This window comes from Macadamia integrifolia, unplaced genomic scaffold, assembly GCF_013358625.1.
Source record: "Macadamia integrifolia cultivar HAES 741 unplaced genomic scaffold, SCU_Mint_v3 scaffold1963, whole genome shotgun sequence".
NCBI classification, from domain to species: Eukaryota; Viridiplantae; Streptophyta; class Magnoliopsida; order Proteales; family Proteaceae; genus Macadamia; species Macadamia integrifolia.
In genome coordinates this window covers 144,911-158,092 of record NW_024868438.1, presented here as the reverse complement: position 1 = coordinate 158,092, position 13,182 = coordinate 144,911, and the positions used below count along the sequence as shown (strand labels likewise).

The window sequence follows — 13,182 nt, the reverse complement described above, 5'->3', positions numbered from 1 at the left end:
TTTTAGAGATGTCTTAGTGCAAAGTCACACACAATAGTATATGCCTGTCTCCAGGTGTATCAAGTACAAGATCTATTAGTTAGTTAGTTAATCAAGATTACTTAGTTTGTTATAGTTATTAGACTAATGTAACCACTTTGTATTTAGGTGTTAATCTTGGTCCTCCTGTAATCAGAAGTATATAAAGTCTGTAACAGATGGATTATAATATAATACAAAATCATTTTCACTCATATGGGTAAGAAAAGAGTATCCAAATTACAAAGCATGAGAGAGTAAAATGGCGCTCAACATAGGGAAGGAGAGCACGAACATGGTGTACACAGCAACGAAGTAGTTAATGATGGAGCTTTGCTCCGGACTAAATATTGTCTACCACTTCACGGAGTCTTACTTTAGCAGCTTTGGCAAGTATAGAGAAACCATCGCGCACATCACCAAGTAGAAATGATCTCTAATTATCATAGTTTCGTTTTTCTTCCTTGTAATATATTAACCAATTATAGTATCCGAAACGGCCATCATGTTGAGTTACTAAGTAATGATTGCATTCTCATCTCTAGAGATTTGTTGTCATCTCAAGTTTCTTGAGTGTTTAAAAAAAAAGAATACGCTTCTTTTATTGGCGCAAGGAACAACTCTTCTAGTCAACTCTTGCTAGGATTGGTATTTTTTTTTTTTTTTGGTTGGGGGTGTGGGGAGGAGACATATTATGTGTAGATGTACACAAAATATTTGAGATTTTATGTCCCTTGGATGTTATTTGTCTTGAGCACTATTTTTTGCAAATTTAGGAGTAGATCATATTCATGATAAACTTAGAGAGAATCATTTGAAGTGGCATGGCTATGCATAACAGAGGCCTTCAGATGCAATCAATATGAAGGAGTGACTTGATCAGATTGAGTGAACCAAAAGACCCTTCCTTAGGAGAAGTGGTGAGGACAAACATGCTTAGCATAGGCCTCATATCTTGTATGACTTTGAATAAAGCTTAATGAAGAGCAAGAATCTATGTGGCCAACCCCTTTTAGTTGGGATAAGACTATGTTGTTGTTGTTTTGTTGTTGTTGTTCTTTTTTCTAGAATCTATTTTGTGTGTGCTATTTTTGATACATGTATAGCACTTTTCAAGATGAAAAACCTAGGACGTCAGAAGAGGAGCTAAGCTGCTGGAAGGTGGAGGTGGTAGCTAGATGGACTAGAATTGTTTGGTCCCTAACATGGTGACAAGGAACTGAAAGAAATCCTTTGCGGAAGTATAATGGCTATCATGACAGTCTGAGGAAAGAATTCAAGAAGAAGAGGAAGCAAGTATCATTGGCAATAGTTCAGGTCCTTAAATGTATTTTGAGCACTGGAGGAACTGGAAATGAAGAACTTGGAAGTTAGAATAGCATCAAGTCTTCACCTTCCTTTATGCTCATGTGGTCTTCCCAAGAAATAGTTATTAGGAAGATGCAACTGCTTCTCTTATCTGCTTATTTCTACAAAATTGTAAACCCTGCTTCTCTCGTATAGAAGGTTTATATATATGGAAAGAGGTCCAATTTGTGTGGAGTACTTACTCTGCTTGTGGATTAAACTACAAGTAGCACTCATGTTTCATCTCTTTAATTATTAATCATCAAGTCAAAGTGGAAAAGAAAATTGTTTGTCCCTCTTAATTATTTTCATACTTGCCAATATATTTCTCACATCTATGTTAACTTAATAGGAAAGAAAGTGGAATAATGTACATGCTTTGGAGGAAAAAGATGCTAAAAATTTACTTTACTTGAACTATGTTTTGGCAGTTTTTATCCCTTTGAATAAAAGTCAAGAAATGACTCTAAAATTATTATATTCCTATGTCTGTCAATTTTTATCATGTTACATGTAATAAAATTTAATAAATCCATAATCCAAAAAGTGTTTGTGATTGTTCTAGAAGAAATGAAACCAAAAATATGATAGAAGTAAGTCTCTCTCTCTCTCTCTCTCTCTCTCTCTCTCTCTCCACCAAAATCCCCATGTGCATTTGCACGTGAAATTTTTCTATTTCTAATATATATATATATATATAAAGGTTCTTTAGCCTAAGGCATACTACACGCCTTATCACATGTGATTATTATATTATTATTATTTTCTTAGTAGAAAAGAATGATTAAGAAAAATCATTGCGAAGGGGTGTACAATAACGTAGTATGCTCAGAGAACCCTCTCCCATAATATATTTATCTATAAGAAAGATCACTACCCGCTGATGTGTATCTATGCTAAGACACATGGATGCGGAAAGACCATCTTGCCCCACACTATAGATGCTTGCACAAGCCTTCCCATTAGCCACGCACGTTGATGTATATCTACAACAGTCGGTGGTGTTCCCTTACCCATATATTTGAAAGGAAAAGAAATATATCGCATATGCATAAGGACAAAATGATTCAACATGTGACTCTTATATATATATATATATAACCATATGTGGGAAAAGGCCGTGTATGTCGCTGGTATACCTAGTTTTGTGTCTACCTCTCTTCACCTCCTTTTTGGAAAAGTCCTATATGCCCCCTCCCATCCCAGCCATCCCATTGGTTGAGCCGCTAGCTCTAGGATAGCCCATGGTATACTAGAGCTGCAACAGGGCTGGATTGGGCCAAGATTCTTAAAACCCTAGTCCAACCTTGAGTTCCCTTAAATGGGCCCAACCCTGCCTTGAACCCTAACTCAGGGCTTCAAAAAAAACTTCAACCTAGGCCCAACCCAGGCCCACACTGATTGGCCCTAATTGGACAGGGTTGGAATGTCCCTGATTGGCCCAAACCTTGGTTTGCTATCCAGGTCCGAGTATATCCTGACCTTCATTTACCATCAAGGGTCAGGAAAACCCTGACCCTAACCCTAACAAATATGAAATAACTAAAGATTCATTTGACTATGTATCTAAATCCCTTGGAATTGAAAAGTAAAATGAAAATTAAATCTTAAAAACATCATTAGATAAGAAATTTAAGTAGTTTATACAACAGTGGTGGATAATGATTATCAAACTTAAAAAATTGACCATCGAAAACACTCAATCCAACAGGGTAAAAAATCAGAGTCAGACAGGACCAAATCTAGTCAAAATTCAGGGTAAAAAATTAGGATTAGGTTCATGATAGGCTGGACGGGCCATAGACATCAACCGTTACCTACCCTGACCCTGACTCATGGCCAAAAAATTTCAGGGCCAGAATTTTCGAGCCTAACACTATACATGCTCAAGGTAGGCAAGGACAGGTTCAAACCAACAGGGTCAAACTTGCATCCCTGGACATACCTATATATATATATATATATAAAAATAGAAAAAATATTGATTTTTTTTTTTTTTTTTTAACGATTAGAGCACCTGCCAATGCAAAAACCCGCTTTGTTTTTGACTTACCTTTAAAGGAAGGGAATTCAAGCATAGTTAGCATCGATATCTCATTCTCAACGAGCCGACCAAGGAGTGAGAAAGCATTAAATATAGCAATCTTCACTTTCGAAGGTACCATCAACATTTAACATACTCTGCGGCTGCACGATAATTTCGATTTTACACTCACCAGGGCTTACACGATCGAAATTCGGAACACAAAAACAAAGGAAGACTGTCTTTCTAAGAAGGGAGAGAAACAACTATTAGTTTAAAATTTAAATAGGAGCCATCCTCTTCAAAATCAGATGGCGGTCAATAATGATCTCCTCATAAAGTATTCCTGCGATATTTCTTTATTTTAATTTTTAATTAAAGCCTGGCGGCCTTAACTGACCTGGTCTTCCTTTCTAGCATCTGGTTCATGGCATTTATAGCCAAAAATAGTGGACAGACTTAAGGAGGTAACCCTGTAGTGCAACCTCAAGCTGGAATTGGGGAGAGAGAGAGAGAGAGAGAAAGAGTGTTCAGCTTCATCAGCAATAAGCTAACCAAGCCATGGATGACGATGGAGATGTAATGGAAGTACGTTCAGTCCCAATAACACCAAGTTCAACCCCACCCATCTCAGCTCCTCCTTCCCAGTTGCACTCTCCATCTCTGTCTCGCTCACCTCTCCTGTTTGGCGATGGAGGTGTAACGGAAGTACGTTCAGTCCCAATTACACCAAGATCAACCCCACCAATCTCATCCCCTCTTTCCCAGTTCCACTCTCCATCCTTGTCTCGCTCACCTCTCCTCTTTAGCGATGGTGAAGAACAACAACCATCCAGGGAGATCAAAACCAAGACCCCAACATCTCGAACTCCTGGTTTTATGTCCCCCCTTGCGACCCCTTTGAGGAAGGCCCTCCAACTCACCAAGCTTAACCCTGAAGATGCTTGGCTTCCCATCACTGAGTCTAGAAACGGCAACGCCTTCTATGCAGCTTTCCACACTCTCTCCTCCGGCATCGGTATTCAAGCTCTCGTCCTCCCCGTGGCCTTCACTTTCCTTGGATGGTATGTATTTATTGAAAGAAAAAATATTTTTGCAATAAAAAAGATTCGTCACAAAGCATGAATTCATGCATGACTTTATATAATCAATTTTTCCATTGGTTGCAGGAGTTGGGGAGTCATAGCTTTAACGTTGGCTTTCGTTTGGCAACTTTACACCCTATGGGTACTGGTGCAACTCCATGAATCAGCCTCTGGGACACGTTACAACCGATATCTACAACTCCTCTATGCAACTTTCGGGGAAAGATTGGGGAAGTTACTTGGGGTGATCCCCATAATGTATCTATCGGGAGCAACATGTGTTACACTGGTCATCATCGGAGGTTCCACCTCGAAGATGTTCTTCCAAACAGTGTGTGGGGTCACTTGCACTACAAAGCCATTAACGACGGTGGAGTGGTACCTAGTGTTCACTTGCTTGGCCGTTGTGCTGTCGCAGCTGCCCAACTTGAACTCCATTGCTGGGGTATCGCTGGTCGGTGCAGTCACGGCGTCGGCTACTGTACGATGATATGGGTGGTGTCTGTTGTGGAGGGCAGGCTACCTGGGGTGTCATACGAACCGATAAAGTCAAAGTCTGATGCTAATATGGTTTTTAGTATCCTTAATGCTCTTGGTATCATAGCTTTTGCTTTCAGAGGCCACAATCTCATCCTTGAAATTCAGGTAACTAAGTTCGTTAATACTTCATTTAATTAAAGTTAGTTTTAGAGGCGATTAAGATAATCCCACATGGATGAGTAAAGAAAACATCGTTGTTCTTATAAAGATTAAAGTCTTCACTCCTTCATGTGAGGCCTTTATATAAAATATTAAGCTAACTTGGATAGATAGTCCAGAGTAGATAATATCAATTATTATCTTAAGTAGAATTATAATATTTTTTCCGTATGATAAGGATTAGCATGATCTTCAAACTTCAACACTCATGCTAATCACAAAATATATAATCTTACCCCCAAACTTGTCTCTTGTGAGATATGCTGACCAGGCATATTTGATTGGTCAATGCTTACTAGCCTCTCAATATGACAACTGTTTATGGTTCAAACTTTGCAAGTCAAATGTTGAAGCCATCTCATTATTATTTGTCACTTTCTTTGACAAAACCTCTTTCATTAATTATTTTCTAGAAGCAGTGACTTTGAATTGAACCACACCAATAAGAAGGCACGAGATGGATTCTTTCAGTGGGAATTCAAATTCTGTTAAAAGAGAGAAAGAGAAGGAGCAAAACAAAGAGACTGGATCAGTTTTACTTACGAGAATGATCTTGATCCGTGGATTTAGAGTTAATTTTCTTTTTTTTCATTTAATAGATTCTAAATCCACGAACCAAGGATGTACGAGAAAATTCACCTGATTTGTATTGAATGCCCCTATATCAATAATTAATATTTGAAAAACCTTTGTCTTTCATAAGACCCTCTTCATTCCAATATTTATTGTTTGAAAGTTTGTATGTTTTAACAAATATTAGTTTTCTTGTTTTAATCTCTTTAAATAAAGATTAATATAGTTAAATTAAAGATTATGCATAAATATGTGTCTCTTTCTTATTTTCAGGCCACAATGCCTTCAAGTGAAAAATATCCATCTCATGTACCAATGTGGAGAGGCGTGAAATCTGCATATCTACTCATAGCGATGTGCCTATTTCCCATTGCCATAGCTGGATATTGGGCTTACGGTCAATTGGTATATAAGCATTTATTTATTTATTTATTTATTGAATTATATTCATCTAATTAATCCATTAATTCCTAATAATTTGAAATTTTGATTTTTAATTAATCTTTTCATGAATGTGACAGATCCCAGCAAATGGTGGGATGTTAACCGCGATGTTTGCGTACCACGGACGCGATACCTCAAGGGGTTTATTAGGAATAATAAGCTTGTTTGTGATAATTAATGCTGTGAGCTCTTTCCAAATCTATGGAATGCCAATGTTTGACTTCATGGAATCCCACTATACAAGCAGAAAGAAGAAGGCACTTCCATGGTGGTTAAGATCAATCTTTAGAGCAGTGTTTGGATTTGGGGTCTTCTTTGCTGCAGTAGCAATACCATTTTTGGGAAGTTTGGCTGGGTTGATTGGTGGATTTGCATTACCAGTGACATTAGCTTATCCATGTTTTATGTGGATTGTGATTAAGAAACCCCAAAAGTTTAGTGTGATGTGGTGGCTTAACTGGGGACTTGGAACAATGGGCATGGCTTTAAGTGGTCTGTTGGTTGCAGGGGGAGTGTGGACTCTTATTGATACTGGAATTAAACTGAACTTCTTCAAGCCTAACTGACGAGAACAATGTAAGCATAAGGAGAGGCCAATGGGTGGTGTTAATTAATCATCAAAGTTATATATAGTGCAAGCAAAGTGTTTATTATTATTACTATTATTTTTAATTGTGTTTGTTATTAGTTTCTGCAAATACACGAAATGGCAGAGCAAATTAATCACAATGTCTTCCTGTGAATGTACTCAATAACAATGTTAATTTGTTTCAATTCAAGTGAAGAAGAAATTTATGCACTTCTTAGTCAATTTGCAAAACCATGAGTTGCTGCGATCCATGGCTGGTCCATGCAGACCCTATCATTATGCAGATCCTACTTGAATGGTAAATCTACAAATTTATTGTAGAAGGCAACTTTTTTTTTTTTTTTTTTTTTTAACTGAGGATTACACAAGAAAACCAATTAGCCGACAAGCTTTGTTTTTTTATTTTTTAGTAAACAATTGTGATTACACAAGGAAACCAATGAGCCAGCAAGCTGTCCAAAGGGGATTTGATCTCATGACATTTTAATTGTGAAGTGTTGGTCTTTGCAGTCGAACTACCCACATGGGATACCGTCGGTTTGTTACTTTTGTTCGTGCGAGCTATATCATATTATCAGCAAAGCCTTCGTGAACTTCAAGAAGAGTACTTAAGTTCTAAGCTTTTGTAAGTAAGAAAAAGTCTTAATACTGACAGAATAATTAAGACATCATCGAGGATATCTATTCACCATGGAGATCTAACCCTTTCATTAGCATAGGATAGGATATTTTCAATCTTATACAATAAAGAGTGGGAGTTAATGACACAGAATCTAATTACAAAGTCACATCACCAGTGGCGTGGCAGATTCTTCCTTCTCAATGGGTGAAAGAAAAATTAATCATTTTAAAATTCTATTTTTAATAGGAGAAAGAACCTACTCGTTCACATGCCCCACGCAAAGAATGCTACTCGTCCACGTTCCCCACACCTAGACTACACAGTCTCTAATTTTGAGGGGGATTGTGAAAAGAAACCCTACCTGGAACCAGGGTTTTGTATGAACATGGGAAACGCGCACAAGTAGCATTCGCCTTATCTTTTTAAATAGTCAAGTTGTGTACTCGTCTTACTTTGCTTTTAATACTGGCCATCCTTCTTTAATGAATAGTGCAATAAAAGTCTGGTTCAAATACTAATGTGCAATATCTTTGACTATTTTTCTACGTTAATTTGTGCCATTGTGTGGGTAATGGAGGACTTGCACAACTAAAAAATATGCATAAATTCAGAAAAATAGCCACCCAAATGGATTAGACTTTCTGGATTTCTTAACATCCGCCATTGGTGTCAACAAAATCACCTTTTGCTTTCTTTGGAAATAACGATATCATTATTGTGAGGAGTTTGACCAGCACGAAAGGATTATGTATTTAGATGAGAAAACAAGGCCTCCAGTTAAGGTTATGTTTGGTTGAAAGGGAAATTTAAACTTAGAAGACAAACTTTTGTAATCATTACCTGTTATGGTAAAAATATGCAACCAGCAAAAATCATGACAAACGGGCCAAGCAATATGCAGGGCTGGCCGAACGGCTTGGGCCCTATGGCATCATCCACCCAAGATGGGACAAGCGCCCAAGATAGAAACCGACCGACCAAAATCGCTAAAGGGACTTTAGCAGCTAAACAGCTAGACCGGTACCAATGCAGAAGGGACATTATGTGCAGATCCGCCGTGTGGTTGGCCGAATCACCGAACGAGCCTGACTGCATAGTCTTTGGCTAAATGACAGGTCCCCAAGTATTCACCAATCGGACAACGGATATACAATTTATCGCTTGGAGCAAGTAGCTTGGCAACCAAGCCATTCGTATCAGTCCCTATGTGATCCATGTGATTGTATAAATTACTTAATTTTTTTTTTCCATATGTGATCCATGTGATTGTATAAACTACTTAAATTTTTTATCCTATTTGATCCATGTGATTGTATAAATTATTAAGTATATATATATATATATATATATGATAAGGTTGAGTTTGTTGATATTGTTATTTTATTTTACATTTTATAGCTAAGGGTTTTGGATGCAAACTCAAGTGAAATTTAATAACCAAAAATAGAATGATTTGAAATTTTAAAAGTTAAGACCATTTGTTTTAATAATTTAAGAATATAAGATAACGGTACAAAAGATTAAGCCGAAGCTCGTGGCTAAAACTCAAGAAGACTTGCGAACTAGGCCTGCAGGTGGTGGAAATTTTGAGCTATTCGAGAGATTTGGGGATCATGTTTTTGGACTAAAACAATTGCCATTGGCCATGAAGCTCTGTCACCTTTTTTTTGGAGCTTCACTCTATGATACCTGATGTGACTTTTTGTTTCAAAGAGCATAGTGATGTGGTTGGATAGTTTAAACATTTGCTTGTAAAACTATGATGCAAGAGTCAAGTTATCAACTTCTACCTCTGTTGTGTTTTTCTTCATTTATTTTTCATTATAAATATATACGAGTTAAAAATGCGTTGGTAATTAGTGTGTATTTATATGGATAAAAAATGGATCAAATTGAAATTTAATATCTAGTTAAGCATATAAGTCTTTTAAAGTTACAATGCAACTTTAAAATTTAAAAGTATCTTAAATCTAGGATTCAAATTCTAACAAAAGACAATAATTATTTAAGGAGAGTGATTAATGACATTGCTTAATCTTTCTCAGTACATTAGGCAATCACTATTACACTTTGGTGGGGTTGTATTTTTTGTCTTCATATTCTTCGAGATTTATGATCCTCTTTGTATCGACACTTCCTTCTTTAATGGTATCCACAATAATTTGTCTTGATATTTGACTTGCATCATTTTTTGCATCCATTTTGAAGTAAAAACAATAATTTTTGGATAGACATGAATATATTACATTAAAAATTATAATTTTTGGATATAATTTTTATATCCATTTTTCAATATTTTTCAACAGCATCATTGAAAAATATTGCTTGTATTTTTTCGCCCTCCAAAATATAGAACAATGATTATTTAATTATAATAAGAATTATAATTAATTAAATAAATAATTTTGAAATAATTATTTGATAATGTACCTCCAAGGATTTAATGCTGTTATAGTTTCAAAGCTTTAGAATATGTCTTCTTCTTTCTAATTTGGACAACTGTTTGCTTATGCACTTCTGGTTTTATGACTATTGCATCCATTTTTTAGGGGTTGACATTTAACAGTATGGAGATAAGCTAAATGTCACAATATTGGGGAATTTGGGTTCTGTGCATGGATTTTAGAATTGAGGGAACATGGAACAAACTTGTGTTGGCTGATGTGGCCTTACGTTGCCATTAGGTCATAATTAACATATTAATTAAATAAATGTTTCCATAATTAATATGTTAGTATATTTAATTAATATGTTAAATAAAACAAATGTGATGTAATTATATATAACTGGCTATCTACCATAATGGGTGGGGTAGTAAAGTTAATATAAATAAGGGCTCTAGTCCCTCTTTCTATTCAATGCATCTTGTCTCGTTTCATTGAGAAGACAAGAATTGAGAGGAGAAAAGGGAAAGAGATTGACTAGAGTGTGAGACAATTTTTCTCACACCAAATCTGTCAAAGAGTAGAAAAAAAACTAAAGAGAATCTCACCAATATCCAGCGATGGCAGGTTACTACGGTCCTAAAGGAAGTAGACCAAACTCTTAATTCCGCATTTAGTTTTGATCATTAGTTCTTCTCATTATCTTACAACTTGAAATAATGACTCCTGAAAGAAGCCGAGTTTTGGAGGTCCCTTATTCAATAAATTGGAAACTGGGGCATTGTTGGTCACAACTCTAGATATGATTAGATGTTGCTTTACAAGGATATTCTCCTTTTTGGCAGATGAGCAATGGTTCCAGTTTTTGGGAAGTGGGCATACTTGATTTACATATTGAGATTTTAAGCTAAAAGAAATCCTAGTTTGGTATTTTTTTTTTTTTTTGTAGCATTGGTCCTGATAAACCTCAATTTCAACTCGTTCCAAAAAATGGGATTCCGCGTAATAAACTTTTGATATTCAGTAACCACTGTTCCTTCCTAGATGATAGAGAAGGGATGAGGACTGTTCCTTCCTGGATGATCGAGAAGGGATAAGGATCCTATGTAGTTGTGGTCCCATGATTGTGTAATCATTGTGTTATTAGTTATTACCATGAGAGGGTGGGATGATTAATTAGAGGAGTAGCATTTAGGCAAAATAATCTTTCGATGGGATGCCATCATCTGTGGTCCACACATGGTGATCTTTAAGAATACCATCATCAGTGGTCCACACGTGGTGATCTTTAATATTATCACTTGGTAAGTTTATCAAGTTTGGTAAGTTGATGATTTGACAATTTTATTGTTGGATAGTATAAGACTTAGATATAACACTTATCAAATTTTAAAATTGAATTCAATTAAATTCCTTCTCTATTGTGACGACAGTGACTTCACACTTCCAGTATGCCCCATTAGGACATTAAGATACTCTCTTCTTTATGCATCCCATAACTTTACCAGTCAAAAAAGCCCCAAATATTTGTTTTAAAAAAAAAAAATCTCTACAACTATATCACAAATGTTATTTATTTGCTTAAATTGGACTCCAAGTTATGGCAACTTGTCAAAATGACTGCCTCAGTACGTAGTGTTAGCCACTAATGTAGCTTTGTATAGTAGTAAAGTAATGAGAACTATGTACGTAGTATGTATCAAATATGTCAAGCAGACAAACCTCTTCATTTGAGGACTCAGTTTGCACCTTGAAACCATGTTTATCATTGAGAGGAAACAGATCAAGCGGGTAGCATGTGATGGGATCAATTCAAGTGTAAAAAATTTGGCACCACCAAACAAGATTATTTATCCTGATTCAAATCGCACATCTTTGTGTGGATGGGCATAAGCCTCAGTACCTCGCCCAGGAACACCACACTGTAATTATAGACTTGAATTGAGACCATCACCAAGACAGTGGTAAAAACCAACATGTAAGGTGATGGCTAAAAAAGGTTGAGTCTCTCAATCAAAATATATTGCTTCGGCAAACACTAAGTGATTTCAACTTTATACATTATGCAGAGACTTCGTGCAGTAAATGACAAAAATTAGGGTAATTTAGCACGCCACCCCCTGGAGAATGCCAGTATTATAGGAACACCCCCTCTCTTTCACCAAATTAGACTCGGACCCCCTGTCGTCAGTCACTATTACAGAATATACCAAGAATACTGACATCAGCAGTCCAATTTTTTTCTAAATACCATATCATCCTTCAAAGTGTTGAAGTACCAATATTACCCTCACTCACAAACACACACCCCTAACCCCAAATCGTCTGAAACTCTTAACTCCTCGGACTTCTATTTTAACGGGTTGTGATTACAGTCCGGCGGTGACTAAACATCCATTAATAGACAATGAGTGGCAAGGGGAGGACGGCGGAAGGAAGTCTACCGTGACGTGCGTCGTTCCATATTTGTTCTCTCTCTCTCTCTCTCTCTCTCTCTCTCTCTCTCTCTCTCTCTCTCTCTCTCTCTCTCTCTCTCTCTCTCATTCTTTGTTCCGTCCATCCATGGAAAAACCCAACTTCAATCCAGAAACCCTTACCCCCTCTCCGTCATCAGCCTTGCAAGTCATTTCTCCAAGTAGTGGTGAAAGGGAAGCAGCTTCCAACTCATCAGAATTAGAGCTCTGGATGGTTAGGAACCCTTCATTCCCACTACCCCAACTCCTCTCAGATGACGAATTGTTTGTCGACGGCATCCTCCCCCCTCTCCACCTCCTCCCACACCATTCTGATCCATCAAACCCAGAAGAAGACAAAGCCGATTCAGACACAACTAATCCTAAACCTGAGTCCTTAGCCATGTTATTGCCCGAGTTAACAACAAGGTTATCTACATCTAAGCGATGGAGGGACAATTTCAAGATAGGGGAGAAGAGAACAACAGCCAGAACGTCCTTTGCAGGTGGCAAAACAGGTTTGTTCTTCCTCTCTTCTCTGTCGAACGAACCCTAACCCCTAAGCCTCAAATCCATTGAGCGACGATACAGACATGGTTTCTGTTTTGTGAAGTCTCTATTTCATTTGCACTATTTGAACCTAATTCCATGTAATGTAGGTATTAGGTAATGATTTCAATTTTCGTGAGCAAAGAAATTCAGAAAAAAAAGAAATTGCAGATCTCTTTGCTCCTCTTTGCTATAACTCATTCCATTCTTTAGTTTTTACCTTGTTTTTGCAAATCTTGAAAAATAGCGTATTTGGTGTTCGAAGCTATTCATTAAAGAGTCTCTGTTCTTCAATTCTTTCTATTAGAATTTGGACTTTGGAAATGGAGAGTTTCAGTACCAAAGATTTGTCTACCATTGCAGGAACTGCCACTGTTCCTCTTCTGCATTCCTTTT

At 36.9% G+C, this 13,182-nt stretch overlaps 1 pseudogene; it reads left to right on the top strand.

The window, feature by feature from the left end:
* The first annotated feature begins 3,873 nt into the window (after positions 1-3,873).
* On the top strand, positions 3,874-7,000 carry LOC122065287 (annotated as a pseudogene).
* The last annotated feature ends 6,182 nt before the right edge of the window (positions 7,001-13,182 follow it).